This window comes from Mauremys mutica, chromosome 3 (assembly GCF_020497125.1).
Source record: "Mauremys mutica isolate MM-2020 ecotype Southern chromosome 3, ASM2049712v1, whole genome shotgun sequence".
Classification (NCBI taxonomy): domain Eukaryota; kingdom Metazoa; phylum Chordata; order Testudines; family Geoemydidae; genus Mauremys; species Mauremys mutica.
Window position 1 is genome coordinate 11,130,812 of NC_059074.1, and position 4,529 is coordinate 11,135,340.

General features: G+C 45.4%; 1 long non-coding RNA gene across 1 annotated transcript; it reads right to left on the reverse strand.

Annotated features, from left to right (window-relative positions):
- Positions 1–777: 777 nt before the first annotated feature.
- LOC123366089 lies at positions 778–3,712 on the reverse strand. The gene is made up of 2 exons (XR_006577914.1): positions 3,578–3,712; positions 778–991 (listed from the first exon to the last, which is right to left on the reverse strand). It is a non-coding gene; the product is annotated as an uncharacterized LOC123366089 (long non-coding RNA).
- Positions 3,713–4,529: the final 817 nt, after the last annotated feature.

The following is a 4,529-nucleotide window of genomic DNA, read 5'->3' on the forward strand; positions in this document are numbered from 1 at the left end:
ATTCCACATAAGGGGAATGGCCGCCAAATTTAAAGTAATATGGGCTGACTTTTTAGGAGTCTATGATTAATGCAGACACTGAAGATACATAATTTCCCCTCCCATCCCTTTATCCTACTCCTCTTTACTTTGTGTATTAAGATAATTCTGGTATTTTGGTATATTGGTTGTATTTGAAATATATTTATATCTAAAACCCATGCCATCAGCTACACCATTGTTACTTGAGAAGAGAAGACAGATCACACTGACTTAGACATCTACATTAGCTCCCTCCTCTGAGAGGCTCAGGGTGTCTCATCTTTTCTGTTGAGCTGTTAGACTGTAAAGCTCCTCTGGGCAGTGACTCTCTTTACCTATGTGTCTTGTCCAGCCCCAGCCTTATTACTGGTGGGAGCGGGTGGAGGAATTTGCCCTCTCCTTGCTCCTGCTCTGTGAAGCCAGCAGATTTCAGCTTCACTGAATCCACGTCAATAGGTTTAAAAAGAAACAAAAGATCTCAAACTCGTCCAGGAGGTGAAATTCTCTGCTGACTTAAATGGATGCAGCTGCAGGGAAGTCAGTAGAGCTGCACCCATTTACATCAGCAGAGACTCTGGCCCTGTACTGTGTAGCATTTTGAAAGCATGAGAACTATTATGGGAATTTTTTCTAAGCCACCAGGAATTGGCCAAGTAACATATTGTTGAAGGGTTGTGGCAGGTGGTCAGACTCACCTGTGATGTTCGTGTATGTTCTGCTTTACCAAAGGAAAAGAAAAAGCAGCCTGCAGGAAACTGAACAGCCAGAACTTTTATTTAAAAGGAGACCAGGACATGAGCAGCCTCACTACGGCCTTAGATCTTGCGCACCCTCTTCAATTTCTGTAGCTGTCATCCGCAGAGTTCAATGCTGCAAAACGTCTTCCCGGTCTTGCACATTCCATGGAGCAGGCCAGCAAATCAACAGAGGAAAAGTAGGCCACAGATATCTATGGGCATCTCTGCATAGCCTGCAAGGGAAAGAGGGGCAGGTTATCTGTTTGTACACACAAATGGAGGGGAACAGGAAATGGGAACACAGGTCAGTATAACAGGAACACATTGTTTGCATGGGGGCTTGTAAGTACTGTCTGTTGGTGAGCCCCTTCCTGGGGTCTCGAATGGAGCTTTGATCCAGCTCAGATAACAACAGCAGGGAAGCCGCAGGGCTGCCGAAGCCCGCTCGGGCCCCTGGGGGTATGTGTAATTGCACTAAAACACCCATGGCTGGCCCAGGTCAGCTGACTCAGGCTTGTGGGTGTCTTGTGTTGCTGGAGTATAAAACAGCACGGCAGGCTCTAGGGCTCAGGCTGGGGAACAGGCCAGCTGTCAGTGTTTTATTGCAGTGTAGACATACCCTGGGTATCTACTCAACTCGCTAGTCGGTGCTGCTGCAGCTTCACTGGTATTTGAGCCAGCTTGGGTGAGTCTACACATGCTCCACTCACACCTCTAATTCCAGTGCAGAGAATCCCAAAGTCTTAACAAATCTAGAGCCTCACGCTATGAACTCATCACACCAGGACAGAATTAGGCAGATTTCTCAGCAGCCCCTGGATTTTCCCGGAAGTGGTGTCTATCTAGTCTAAGGACTTAGCCGGCTCCTGTTACCACAGTGTATGTGAAACCCACAGCCTGAAATACATTTCCCCTCACCACACTCTGTGAGCGAGGGCAGCGCTGTCATCTCCACTGTACAGATGGGGAACCGAGCCACAGGGAGTGATGGGCCCACGATCACACAGGGAGTCTATAACAGAGCTGAGGATTGAACCTGGGTTTCCCAAATCGGCAGCCCAATCACTGCACCATCCTTCCTCTCTCAGGAAGAGTCACTGAGGGATTTCTGAGGGCCTGTTAACATTACACGGCATTACCGTGTGCCCCGGTGATTGTGAAGGATCATGTTATCTGATGTGCTGATAACAATACCCTGGCAATCAGCATAGATCAGGACAGCTCCTGGTCACCCTTGTGCCAGCTAACAGTGATTAAACCCTACTTATTGAACATGTTATGGTATCATTTAAACCACACAGCACCTGTGTGTACGTTGCTAACAAGCAGGTCTTTGGCTTTTCTTATGGGAATACATGAAAAAGAAGGGCCTTTACCCATTGGTGGGGAAGAGCCTTCTAAGGAGAAGGTATCTGCCACCATTTGTACAAGTGTTACTGGATGCACAGCTAGCATATCTAGACACAGACTTCCTCCTCCCACATCCTTTACAGCTGGGACCTGCTGAACTAGAACAATGGGTAGAGTGGTGCCAAAGGGTCACATTTGGTATCAGAGGCACGAACATATCAAACAAACAGAGCTGGCTGAAAAATGGAACAATCAGGTGTTTGAAGAACTTTGTTATTTCAAAGCCGTTTCTTTTTCACTAGGTTCTTAATGAAAAAAATGTATTTTTTTTTAATTTTCATTAAACATTTATAAATATTTTCCTCTCTTTCTTTTCTTTTTGCCACAGAGTGCAATACGAGGAATGAGGTCAAGTCTCTGGGGTTCCTCCAAACACACATGCTTCCTTCTCTCTAACTTTGCAAAACTTCTTTAACTTTGAAGATGTTACCGAGTGGCCCGAGGAACCAGGAAACTCTGGAACTCCGCCACGTGGGAACAGCTCACAACTTTATCAAAGCTCAGGGAGTTTTACAAAGTCACTGAAGGGCAAAAAGAAAAAAAAGTGTAAATATGTGTTGGAAACTCTAGCCAGGCTTTATTCTATTGCAATCAGTGGTGGAACAGGAGGGAATCAGTGGATAACAGGGAAAAGCACAAAAATCTCTTCGAAAAAATTTGAAATGTTAAAGTTTTGAAATTTTTTGTTGCAAAATATTATATTAAAATACTAATACAATAATAATATTCAGAAAACCTAAAAGTCCCAGAGAAATTCAGTTTGAGCAGATCTCACTGTGATCCTAATTTACAAGACCTCACATGTTCAGCTACAGCAGCTTCATATATACTGTTATTGTTAATTTTCTATTTTTGAGAGGGAGCGATTAAGGAATATCTAATTACAGAATGTAGCAAGATACCAGTATTGTAAGTGTCCAGGTGGGATCCCTTCTCATAATCTGGTTCGGTCTGATTGATCCGAGATTGGCCACATGGCTGCACCAGCCCCTTAATGGTCCCTGGGAACTAGAATTCAGCCCATCGTGATCTTAACTTCCTAACTTCTACCACAGGGGTCGGCAACCTTTCAGAAGTGCTGTGCCGAGTCTTCATTTATTCACTCTGATTTAAGGTTTTGCGTGCCAGTAATACATTTTAACGTTTTTAGAAGGTCTCTTTCTATATGTCTATAATATATAACTAAACTATTGTTGTATGTAAAGTAAATAAGGTTTTAAAAATATTTAAGAAGCTTCATTTAAAATTAAATTAAAATGCAGAGCCCCCCAGACTGGTGGCCAGGACCCAGGCAGTGTGAGTGCCACTGAAAATCAGCTCGCGTGCCGCCTTCGGCACGCGTGCCATAGGTTGCCTACCCCTGTTCTACCAGCACCTTGTTTACCACTAAATACCAGTTTTCATGTTACCTGCAGCAGCCAGGGAGAGCAAGAGAAGAACAGCAAACGGAAGGTGAAAACTCATCATGGCTGGAGGTCAGCTGGGATCTCAGTGAGTCTGGAAGGGAGAGAAGCAAAGAGAGACTGAGCCTAATTGAGAATGATCAGAGGGCGATGCAGGAAAGCCCTTCGATTTATAGAGATCGGTGCAGTGGGAGAGGAGCATAAATTAAAAGCTCTCCAAGTACAGGTTGTTCGCTGCTTAAAACACTTGCGTGTCGCTCTGACCCAGTGGATCGGCTCACAATGCTGCACCCCTGTCACATGGTCGATAACAGTCGTTTATTGGCCCTCTGGTGGCACTGGTAGGCTTTCCATGTGAAATGTGCACAATTCCCTTGGCCCCAGCAGCCGGACACAGCGGGGGAATGCTCCCTCCTTCACATCCGGCTGCCTGGCTCCAAAAGTAGCAAACTAGTTTCTAGCTGATTCTAATGATGAGGCTGCTGAAGTGAGAGGCTCAGCACCTCAGACGGAAGTGCCTTTCCCCCCCTTCAAACAGAGTCTTGCTAATTCCACCACATGTTAACACATCTGGGCTGCTGCATTGGCTCTTATCAGAGTATGAGAACCGCTCTTCCGCTGCTGAGGTCCATCAGGGACACAGCGGGAAAGTAGCTCAATCTGAAGAAGAAATTGGAGGTTTCCTCTGGGCTCACCATTCTCTTGCTGCACAACGTGACACACAAAACAAGTGGATCTGCTCAGCTCCCAGCTGAAATTTCCATGTGTGAATTGAGATTGTTTTCTGCCAGCTCTCCAGTGTAGCCCTGACTTGACATAAGTAGCTTGCCTAATTTTTATGGACATATTTGGGAAGGTGAATGGAAGGTTAAGTTGTAAACAGGGGTTTGACAAACTGTAGCTTGGAGTCAGAATGTCTGTGCCAGCTAAGATAAGCAGCAACACCATAATGCTAGGG